At 42.1% G+C, this 12,646-nt stretch overlaps 1 protein-coding gene across 1 annotated transcript in view; it reads left to right on the top strand.

Moving 5' to 3' along the window:
* Positions 1-12,646, top strand: part of Csgalnact1 (chondroitin sulfate N-acetylgalactosaminyltransferase 1) — a 333,334-nt gene that overhangs the window by 303,896 nt on the left and 16,792 nt on the right. The window lies entirely within an intron of this gene.

A 12,646-nucleotide genomic window follows, 5' to 3' on the forward strand; every position in this document is an offset into this window, starting at 1 on the left:
TAGAAGTGTGCAGCAAAAGTCAGGCGAGTCGCTCTGATATGTGTGAGGTTTTGACAGCTTTAATAGTACTAAGCAGCAGAACTAGTCTGAACAGGCCCACACGGTTAGATATAAACAAGACTGTCTGTTTTGAGTTTCTGGTGAGTGGTAATTGGATGACAGTTGAAGAATGACTTCTCAGATGGAGAACACTTCCAGTGTTTATTCTCATGCTGTCATCAGGCTTGTGTTAATGGCCACAATTACAATTTCAAAGTTCCCAGGAGCAGGCAGAGGCTATCAGCTCTAAGTCTACAAGCAAATCCCACACACACTTTTGTTATTGGACATAAAGATTTATTGGATGTAATGGGTCTGTTGATTTACATACTATTTATGTCTAAAAGATTCACAAAGACTAAACAATTTACTATCTGGGTCTTCATAGAAAAAGAAAATTGTTCACCCTTATCCTAAAGCAATGAATTAAAAGTAGTAAGGGCCTGTGTGTAAGGAGGATTAAATCCAACAAAATATCTGGATTCCCTAAATGTAACTGAAATAGAAATTTTGGGTTTAATGCATTGCTCAGTGATAGAGACCACAGATGATGAGGGTTCATGGTCTCTGCCCAATGGGCAAGTGTAAGCATCTTAGCCAATATCCAGTCCTAGAAAAAAATGTTTGTAAAGTTCTCCAGGAGCTTCAAACCTGTAATCAAGATAGAAAAGAAAACGTGGTGGCCACCCCTAGGGGCTGCACACTAAACTGCAGGCAACTGCTCCATTAAAAGTTTAAAAGTCTGCCCAGGCAGGTGACCCCAGTGCACACACAGAAGCCTATTCTATTGGGTTTGACACTTTTTTCATATCTCAGGGGATGATGGGACACTTGCTAATGGTTACACAGATTAAGATTTATACAAACAGTATGGACAAGTAGAAGGGGAGTTTAGACATGTTATAGGAAATGTTCTTTCTAGGGACTGGAAGCTTAAGTACTTTTCTCAAGTAATTCCTCCCATGTCAGGTGTCTGGGTTACTAAGTGCCATAAGCATGTGATGCCACAAACATTGTGTAGCATATGTTTGTTTTTCTACACTGTTCAAATGTATTGAACAGCAATAAATTCACAAGGCATTTGAGGTTTGTTTTTATAATATGTGTATGCATGCTTTGCCTTCATGTATCTATGTGCACTGTCTGCATTTTTGGTGCTCTCAGAGGTCAGAGGAAGATGTTAGATCCCCTAGAACTTTAAATACAGCAGTTGTGAGGTATTAGGTACTAGGTGGATGCTAGGAATTAAACCTGGGTACTCTGCAGGAGCAGAAAATACTCTTAACTATTGAGCCATCTCTCCGCCCAATAGTATAGCAGTCCAAATGGTATCAATTAGTCAGATGATCTTGTCTACCTTGGTAATCTGACTGAGGCAATTTTAAGTTCTTTTATTTTAGTCTTAACTCTCAACACCACCCAGTACATAGCATGTAGTAAATCCACCTATATATTTATATACCTATATGGAGTGACAAAAGAAATATAAGAGGATGAAGCAGATTTTGATAGGTTTTAGAAGTGGCCTGGAGCTGTGTAAGTAGAGTCTGTATTCCCAAGACAAAGAACACAGGACTATGAAGATACCAGTGCTGTGGGGAATGAGCTACAGGGGATTAAGTTTTCAGAATGAAGATGTAATCAACTGCAGAGGCAAGATCGTAGAAACTGCTTAGAGCGAGAAACAGTGGATTCAAGTCCAGACAGGAAGGAAGTAGATAGACACACAGTAAAGCAGGCCACATCAACAGTCATAGACAGAACTAAGCCAAAGACCTGGCAATAGTCAGGAGCTCTCTGCTCTTGGTTCTTGATACACACAGCAAGGGTCTGATGATAAGTCGGTGTGAAGAAAAGGCCATCTCTGTGCTGAGTGTCTGACATTTACGGAGTCCAATTGAGAGACTTACTTTCTCTGTTCTGGCGTGTCCAGTAAGTTTTGAGGCCTGGATTCACTGGTAAGATTTCAATATACCTATGTGCCCCTACAGTCTCGATCCACCCTGGTAGATTTAGAGTGGTACCCCTTTTGCTACTAGGAAGGAGACATGTATCAGTATATGAAGCATTGGTGGGTCTAGACGTGTTTGGTGTTTATTAATAAATCCAGGGATCCTGGCATCCTCTACTTACAAAGGGGGTACAAAAGCTGCTTAGAGAGATGACCCAGAGGTTAAGAGCAGTGGGGATCTGCGGGTGGCTCCTAACCACCTGTAACTAGCTGCAAGGGATCTATAAGAGCCTTCACATATCACACACACACACACACACACACACACACACACACACACACACACACACACACGCACAGAGAGAGAGATTTACATATGTATAAAAATACAAACAAAACTTTATGAAAAATTGCAGTGTCTAAAGGCTACGCATAGCCTGTAAAACCATAGTTTTATAGAACATAGAATGACTTATCACAAGGCACTGCTATAATACATGGTGAGCAGAAGTCTGAAAATACTTCTTGGTTGGTAAAGAAAGCATAGTATCTGAGCAGGGATAGCAAAGCCATCTGAGTTGTAACGAATGGTGCATCCGAAATACTGGGAAATATCCAATGGTGAATCCACTACATGCAGAAAACTACATGCTAATGACTCCTGGGACCTGTGAATTGAAGCAATGAGTGCTACATAAGCTTAAGCAGAATTAATTTGCACCTTATTTCTCTGTGTGGATGATATCTGTTATATTAATGCCAATGATGCCTATGGTGTCAACAACCAGGTTATCTCTTGAGGGATGCTTGGATATCTATACTGGTTGAGTTGATCCTTCCAGAATGTTTCTCTGACACATTCTTGCCAAGATCACGTTTTGTCCTTATGATCGTAGTAATTCCTTGCACCATTTATTCAACCTCCACTTCTCTCTCAACCTCAAATCCTCTGTGTGACTCTTCTTCACTCCTGGCCCTATACATTCTGAACGCTAGCCATATAGGCAACAGCATTTGTGTTAGGCATTTGTTATATGATGTAGTGAGTTGCATTTCTATAATACCAATACCAACTTTGCAGCTAGATTATAAGTTGCTCACTCAATGACAATATATCTTATTTATCTTCATGATTCCAGCACCTGACACAAGTTTGTTTTCTAGTGAAAGGTACTACCAAGTAATTATTGAATTTGCATATACAAGAACACACACACACACACACACAACACACACATCTGTCTGAGATTTTACTTAGATTATTGTCGCTTTTCTTTAAGGTGGCAAGACTGCTTATTCAATGGCATTTTATTTTCAATCCATATTACTTTATGAACAATCTAATTGAATGTTCATAACAACTTTTGGTGCATGGATGTATGTGTGATATGAATATGTGTATGCATTTCACGTGTATGTGCATAGGTATATGCACATATGTGTGTGCGTGTGTGCATGTGTGTGTAGGCATGAGGTTAACATTACATATCTTTTCCAATTTCTCTCCTCCTTATGTACTGATGAAGGGTTTCTCACCAAACTTAGAGCTGGAAGTTTCCAAAAGTCTGAATAACCATTTGTTCCTGGGATTCCCTGTCTCTGCTTGTCACTTGCTAGTGTTATAGTAGGGCCACCACATAACTTCTATCTCCCCAGGCCCTCCAACCCTTTGTGTCTGGCTCTTTGAGGTAGGTATTGTTATCAGCCCTCTTTCATAGCTGACGAAACTGGGGCTTAGAGAGCTCTTTTCTGAGGTCTTCACTCCAGTCACGTGAGAGAGCCAAGTGCCCCTCAGTGCCCTTCTAAGATCCATCATTGTTAGATGAAGGTAATGAGATTTGTAATCAGGCTAAATGAAATCCCCTTCATTTGGAGATCAGTATTGTAATTAAACTGTTCTAAATCCAGCTAAATGCAAATATTTTAAGAATATCTAAAAATAAAGTCTTATTTAATGACTAGTTTGCAATGTTTTATGTTCTCTTCCTCTGAGTTTATACTTCCTCAGTCGGGCTTTGTATTTCAGTTGATTGCTACAGATTGGTGTTTTGCAAACTCTGGTTTGTGATTCATTAGAGGATTACAAAATCAATTCAGTGGGCTTAGTCTAGTATGTTTAAAAAATAGAGTAGAGGAGGCTGCAAATTTTCCAAATGAATCACAGGTAATCAGGATACACATTGTTCAATGAAACACTAATTTCATTGCACATGTCTATGTGCATACACATGTTCATGTCCAGTGATATGAAGAAAGTGTGTTCCTTTGTAAAGATTGTAGTTAAAATGTTTACAAGCCCCTGTCACAGAAAATGGCACAAATTACTTCACAGTACCTGATTCTTATTCTACGGATTTTCCCAGCATATATCTGTTCTCAAATAAAAGCTTGATTCAATAGCTCTCAAATACACATGAGCATCGGTATAACCTTGAATGCTTTTTAACATTCAGAGTACCTGGACCGACCTCCAGATATTCTGAGTCAGCAGCAAGCTTGAGCCGCAGCCTGAGAACCAGTGTTCCAGTTTCCTCATGGACTGTTGTATCTGGTCATGGCTCACTCTGAGCAGCACCAGTCTAAGAGGCTGGTTTGATTGGAACTATGTAATATGATTATTTTAAAATCGTAACGTGGAGTTGAATTATCATACACAAACATGTTCATATTTCATCATGAGGACACAGAGACATCTTTCAGAGAAATCATATCTGAGCACTGACGTACTAACAATGAGACACTGAGAGATGGGGAGCTAGCTCCCTGAGTAAGGCACCTGCTGCGCAAACATGAGGACCTGAGTTTGGATCTCCAGCTCTCTGGGTGTGGCCATAAGTGTCTATGCCTCTGGAACTGGAAGATGAGGTGGAGATAGGAAGGTCCTCAGAGCAATGAACACCACCTTCAGTGAAAGATTCGGTTTCCAAAGGTAAGATGGACACTTGATGTGAAAAATCACCTGACTTCTGGCTTCTAGTCTCTCTCTCTCTCTCTCTCTCTCTCTCTCTCTCTCTCTCTCTCTCTCTCTCTCTCTCTCTCTCTCTCACACACACACACACACACACACTCATGCACATGTACATGCCATCACATATACCTGTACATATACATATATGATTTATAGATATATATGTGCCCACACATGCACACACATACACACACAGACGGAGAGGGAGAGGGAGAGAGAGAGAGAGAGGGAGAGGGAGAGGGAGAGGGAGAGGGAGAGGGAGAGGGGGGCTGCTCTACTCATTGCGTGAAGGGAAGAGAGGCTTGTAGTTTTTGTAGTATAATGGACCTGTCTTACCACAGTGTGATGACATTTCAAGCCATTTTTGTCATTTTATGAAAATTTCATCCAGATAACTGAGGGAAGAATTTATGTATATAGAAGGATGGGAGGACCACATGTAAATTCTCAGCTAAAATCCCACAGTCAGATAATCACAAATGTCATTGTGAATGTGGACACATTGGAATTCTTGACCACTGATGGCAGAAATGGAAAATGGTACAGCTACTGGATAAGAGTTCGGTTGTTCTTTAAATGATTTAGAATAGAATTATATTCTAAACTAGAAATTTTATTTCCTCTGTAAATTCCAAAATAGTTGAAAATAAGCATGTGAACAAATGTGCACAAATATTCAGTGGTATTATGATCAATTTGCAAGGTGGAATCAACTGCAATGTCTATTGTCTGACAAAAAAATACCAAAAATTCCTGAAAAATCCATACAATGAAATATTATACAGCTATAAAAGACCATAAAGTACTAATACATGCTGATATATGAATGAAATGTAGAAACATTCTAAATGAAAGGAATACACAATGGATTGACAATGTCTAGTTCCATTTATGTGCAATACCTAAAATATGTACACTCTAGAGACTGAAAGTATATCAGTAGTGTCCAGGACTATTCATTAGAACCTGGAGGTCAAGACAACACACTGGAAATAGAATGAAGTGGAAGTTATTCAATGTTGTGACTGGAATAATTGCTACTGTGTTCTGTACTTCAAAGTATTTCACTGTCACTTACATTTTTACTTCAGTCAAACATATACATGTAAGCAAATATGTATAAAGATAGATACATATATGTATACATGTATCTGTCTGTACATTTTGTAATTTTAAGTGGCCTTTCTCCCACTTGATCTCTGTTTTTAAAGGTTTATTTATTTATGTGTATGAGTGTGCACTTGCATGTGTCTGTGTACCATAGGTATTCAGTGCTCACAGAGGCCAAAAGAGGGTATTAGTGTGGGAACTGGAGTTATAATTGTTAGTGAACTCCCTGTGTGCTGGGAACCAAACTCAGGTCCTCTACAAGAGCAGTAAGGGTTCTACTGACTCATACATTCCTCCAGCACCTCTATCTCTGTCTTGTATTCCTCCTGCATCCCCTGAAGGGCTAAGGATACTTTCCCTCTTCTTGTGTGGTATTGAATACCAAATCCATTGCTTACTCAAGACAGACAGACAGACAGACAGACAGACAGAGGTGGGGGAAGAGCGCCAGCACAGGGTCCATTATATGATAGACACTGTGCTGGGACATTTTGATTCAGACTTTTTGAGGAATTGTCCAGATGTCACTGTCCATGTGACCAATGTGTAGATCAGAGCAAGCATATCTCATGACGGAGAGAGAGAAAGGAGGCGGAGTTATAACTTCATGCTTTACAGAGTAAGGTGAGGTTAAAGGACTGCGTCTGTAGTTCGAGCTCTGTATTAGTTGCTTCCCTGTGATAAAATACCATGACCAAAAACAGTATGCAGCAGTTTTTGGGTTATTTTATGGTTTTAGAGGGCTAGAGTACATGATGGTATGGGAGGTATGGCTGGGAGTAGTTGAAGCAGAGGGATGACCAATCACACCCTTCAACCAGACCATGGAAACAGGAACAAATTGGAAGCAGGGAAATCCTATCAACTCTCAAATCCTCTCCTCAAAGTGCCAGACAGACTTCTTCCATCGAGATTGCATAACCTAACCATCACCTGATGGCTAAGTGCTTAACCACATGAGCCTGTTGGGGGGTGGGGGGGACAAGCCTCATTCAAATTACCACAAGTCTGTGAAGGAAATCAGAAGTGAGAAACAAAAGGATGCGTTCCCCTGCACATCAGATGCGTTGTAGCTATGGCCCAGATTCTTTGTGTTGGCTCTCCACACTTACAAATATTACTGTGACTCCTATATGTCTCATGGGTCAGGGTCAGGGTCCTTAAATGGGAAGGAAGCCTCACTTCCTCCTTCGCCTCCTTCCCAATTCCGCCCAGGGCCTCGGCACCTTGGTCATGAGGCTGCTCTTCATTTTCCTGTGAAAACTCTAAGGCAAGACCCTCCTCCCAGATTTTGCCATCTCGGTGTTTTTCTGTATATCAGCAAATTTGTTCTGTGTCTGCCAAAGCAGACTTTTATTTCCCCACTCAAAATCAAGCAAACCTTGCATGCATACACTATAAAAAGAAAGCAAATAAAAGATAAAGCAACCCCCTTTTTTGGCCGAAGAGGGTCCATCCTAATGAGCCCTGCTACTCAAGATCCAAATGCTTCCTCTTCTCTTCTCAGTGGACAGAGCTACGAAGTCACAAGAAAATTTAGAATTAGGAAAGGAATACCTGAATTCTCTACAGAAACTCACAAAAACTAGCTGTGTATGCTCAGACTACTGAATTCAAAATTAATCATGGAAAGTGCTTACAGAAACGAAAAAAAAAACAGAGATGGTTATATATTTGGTTTTCAATTCTTCATTGGACTCAAATGTCGTCATTTGACAGTAGAGCCCATAAAACATCTTGATACTTAGGGCTATGCAATGTCAAGTTTTCAATTGCACATGTGCTACAATCCTGGCTTCTACACAAAATTTTAAAGTATTTTTTAAATAAAGGGTTATTATGGGAAGTGTCCCATTAAGACAATTTCTTTACAGTTGTGAAAAACATCTGTATTAGAACCAACCATACGAGACAGCAAGGTCTTTTATTTCTTTTAATCCTCTCATTTGGAGAAATGTAAGGCAATCAGGGGAATTAAAAGCAGCAGAACCAATGGCTTTCTCAGGTCATCATAACCTCTACAAAAATGGCTGCGTGCAACTGAGAGGTCCCCATGCAGCAGATTTATTATCAAAGAAAGGAGCTGCGTGGGAAATTCAAGCGCTTTGTCAATTATTAAGATAATTCAAGAAGTAATTAGGAATAAATCGTGTATCCCTTTGTGTGTCCATAGCAGAAACTTACATAATAGTGAGTGATATGGGGAATCACCATTCTACCATGCTCAGTGCCTGCTCCTTGCTATGCCACAACTATAGGCCTGTCGTCAAATATTACATTTCATTGTAAGAGAAATTAAATATTTCAAGACAAATTGCATCCTTCTTTCTCAGCTTGGATTTCTTATTCTGCATTTACCTCCTCTTAAAAGATAAGGTTTTTATTTACCCTTCCAAATCCCTCCCAGTCTCCTTCGAATGTGGGATGTGGGCTTGTAGAAAGGGTAAGGGCTTCCTGGTTAGCATGTCAGGGTGCTGAACTCTCCCTGTAGGAAAAGCTCTTCCTAGACAGCAGGTTGTTCAGGAAGTAACTGGAGCGCCTCAGTCATTTCTACTTACCGATCTCTTGCTGTGCTGTGTTTCCAGTCTCTCCTTTGTCCTTGTATGTGCCACTCACGAGCCAGAAATGGATAATTTCTGAAGGAAGGAGGGGTGTGGAGTGGCTTCCTTGAAAAGATCAGAAGCTGCTAAAGCCTCTTGTGCATTGGTGCACTTGATACAATAAGGTATCAAGATCCAAGGATGGCTGGGGCAGGACTCAATATTATGATCAAAGAGGTCTCTCTGGTTTGCAGGGAGGTACTTGAAAGGTGTAAAGGGAGTCCTTTCACAGAAAGATATGAAGACGGTATCTACTGGGAGAGGATCACGAGAAGAAACAGGTGGTCCCAGTCAGATGCACGCCTTTTTGACTAATCTATCACGAGCATCTGCTGACTTGTCACCAGAGTTGGGCAGGTGGGCAGCAGACCTGAATGCCTGCATGTGGACTCAGTGGTCTACACGCACGGCCATGAAATTTCTCAGGAGGAGAAGTCACTGCACAATGAGCTTTGAGGCCTTGCTATCCTGGCAGCCATGGGGTACCCAAGGGGGATGACAGAGGCAGGACAATCCTTCCCAGCCCATTGATTCTAACCCCACCCTGCTTTCTTTGTGCACATGTGTCCCACTAATCAGGACCTGGTGAGCTATCAGGGCCTCAGCAGAGGCCAGAGGAAAGTTGTCCCTGGGCTGCCATGCCCAAGGTAGATGAAGGGTCCAGGAAGCACTGTAGAGGGCAGTGTTCTGTGAGGCATGGGCTGCTGAGCTCCATGTGCTATTGCCCCAATACTACCCCCCTGTAAACAGTGCACGTGCAGAGGAGATGACCTCCTGGGGCAATAATGCACACTGGAGACTGGTTGTGATCCACACTGGGAATGGGTAGTGCCGTGGAAATCGCAGGGAGCGCATTATCTTTGTAGAAAGCCTGCGTGGGAAAAAAAAAAAAAAAAAAAAAAAGCAAATTGCTGCTGTGTGAAGGCAGACAAAGCTTTTCTTTGGACCTAGTTTCCGGAATAAATTTTCTTTAGAAGCAACACATTCAGACGGAGAGGGTAACGTTCAAAGGCTTTTTTAAAATTATCCAAATTAAGGTCATCTCAAGCACTAGTGCGATGGATCATCCTCCTCTTTTTCCAAAAAACGCTCCGGCAAGCCCCAACCCTCCCCTTGCTTCTGATGCCCTGGAGCAGTTGAAGAGGTTTCTTGGGGGGAAGCAGCTCTAGCCAGGGTATGAAGACTTTTTTTACAGAACAAGGAAGATTTATTTGTGTGTTGGGCAGGCAGATACGACCGATTCTTGGTTTCCTCTTAAACTCTGCAGCTTCAGTCTTTTACTATCTCTTTGCCTTTTGTTTGCCTTCATGCCTCTTATAAGTTGTTGTGTCTTTCACAGTTAGCTCGGGCGTTCACACAGCTCGCCTTGCATTCTTCTTCTCAATGTGACATGACTTCAGAAAGTTTCTGTACAGGTTGACCACAGGCTATCCCAGTCTGAGCTAGCAGTGCCCCTGCTCTTCCAATGGAACATTGAAGAAAGGGTGCCTCTAGCCTTATCGACGGTTGCTTGGGACATGTTCATACAGAACAGAAGTGTGTTTAAGCCAAGTGTGGGGCACATTCTGTAACCCCACACCTTAGATGGAAGGCAGATTGTCAGTTTGAGCCTAGCCTAGTCTACATAACATGATCCTATCTCATTAAACCTAGTAAATAAATAAGCTTTTATATTTAAAATCTTTCATGATAAAATTTAAATATCCCTCTAGGAGCGTCACCTTCTAAATTATGAGTCAGACATAACCTGAGGGAGCACTGTGTTTTGAAATGACACCCTTCCTACTCTGTAAACCAGATAACAAATACCCCTGTGGTTGAGGAGACATGGTTTCAGAGGGTACAGAAACTGAAACGATTGAACAAGACAGACCCTGGATAAAGCATCCAGGAGAGCTGGCTGGAAAGCCCCCTGGATGAACAGGTGGAATCCAGACCTCTCCCTCAGGTAAAGTTTCCCTTGGCAACGAAACAAATAGAGCAGAAGAACATGGGCTCTGGTGACTTAGAACAGCTGGGGCTGAAGAACCTAGGAGCGCGGGGCTGCCTGCCAGGTCCTCTCAGCACCTGTGTGTTTGTGGAAACAGAGTTGTGTTTTCCTTAACGGGTGCCAGCTGTGGTTCTGAAAGGGACCAGAACATAGTCTCCGTGCTAATCAAAGAAACTGGGCTGGAGCCACCACCCCTGAGCAAAGGATAAGGCTCCGAAGGAGGAGGGGAAGTCACAGGACTGAAGTAAGTGAAGACTCATGGCTCAGGAGGATGTCAGAGTTGAAGAAGCCTTGGAACTAGATTAAGAGAGTTTTGGAGAAAGGTGGAAGAGGCAAGAGACTTATTCCAAATAAGTTAAACGTACAGAAAGGGCTAGAAGCACTCTAACTTCTATTCATAAATCTATATTGACACATATTCATAGACATCAAGTTGCAGGTTCTGGATTCTGGATTGCTGATTCAAAGAGCAGCGTTTTAATATACCAACATCTTCCACCTGGATCATAGGTTGTATGTCCTGTTGGTCCTGTCTGGCATCATACCAAGACTAGGCTGGTCCCATAGATTCCCGAGATAAAACACCAAAGCTTCCTTTGAGATCTGGAGGAAGACAGTCAGTCACACAAGAGTAGCAAAACTGGTTGTTGGGATCAAATCCCCAGATCCTAGCACCACTTGGTGTGTGAAAAGCTTAAGACTTAAGTCCTTTGTGTTACTCTTCAGCCAAAAGAGTTGCAAGGAAGACAAACTTAATAATAGGAATAGTTTTCCTTCTATGTCTGCTGAATATATCGAGATGGAGAGAAGGTGGGGAGTGGTGGGGCTGAGCCAAGGTAGGAAGGGCAAGGAAAAACAAGCCATGATCAAAGATGGATGGAGTCAAACAAGGAGATCTGCCAGATGCCAGCCCCCTTGGCACACAGGAGCCGGAAGAGGACTGAATGCAGCCTTTCATTCTACCTGCTGGAAGGCTGTCCAGGTCCCTCTTGCACCAAATGAATTATGTTTTGCCCAGACGTGTCCCGTTTTAGAAGGTTCTGCTATTTGGGGGGCAGTACAGCAAACTAAAGACTTCCTGGCTTCAGCAGCCATGGGAATCCTTACCTGCACTGATGAAGGCAGGAGCTGATGCTCAGAGATCCTCTCCCCACCACTAAAATAGTCACTCTAAAATGTCTCAGGAGGCTGTTATTATCCTCTTCATGCAAACAAAGCAACTAAAGAACAGAGTGAGAAGAGAGTTTGCCCCCCTCACAAAGCTAACCTACAATGCAGCCAGATCTGGTGCATCAGTGCTAACTGCAAAGTGGTCCTCTTTCCTATCATGCGGTATTGGTGTTCTAAGCTAGGAGAGAAGGAAGGGAGGAAGGACTAAGGGAGAGAGGGAGGGAGGAAAGAAGGAAGGAAGGGAGGTAAGAAAGAAGGAAGATAAATTTCAGCCTGTCTGGGCAACATACATGAAGAACGTGTTATCTGGCTCCTGGACTTGAATTCAGATAAGAAGATGCTAGGAAACTATATTCTACAGTGACTGAACTTTATGCACTAGGATTATTTGAGTGGCCCGGGATACATGGAGATGTCTCTGGGTTTTGTTTCTCCCTTACCAATTCCAAATTCCCTCACAACGAATGTGCATTTACGATAACAATAGCTGTCTCAATATAGAATAATCCACATAGGAAGTTCATTAGGGGTAGGAGAGATAGCTCAGTGGTTAAGAGCACATGGGGGTGGGGATTTAGCTCAGTGGTAGAGCGCTTGCCTAGCAAGCGCAAGGCCCTGAATTCGGTCCCCAGCTCTGAAAAAAAGAAAAAAAAAAAGCACATACTATTCTTGTAGAGAACCTAAATTTGGTTTCCACACGTGTTGGGTGGTGTACAGCTACTTGTAACTCCAACTCTGGGGATCTAACACCCTCTTCTAGACTCTGAGAGCAACCGCACACACATGTACATATCATTAACTTGTAGAAACTGGGCATT

This window comes from Rattus rattus, chromosome 13 (assembly GCF_011064425.1).
Source record: "Rattus rattus isolate New Zealand chromosome 13, Rrattus_CSIRO_v1, whole genome shotgun sequence".
NCBI lineage: Eukaryota > Metazoa > Chordata > Mammalia > Rodentia > Muridae > Rattus > Rattus rattus.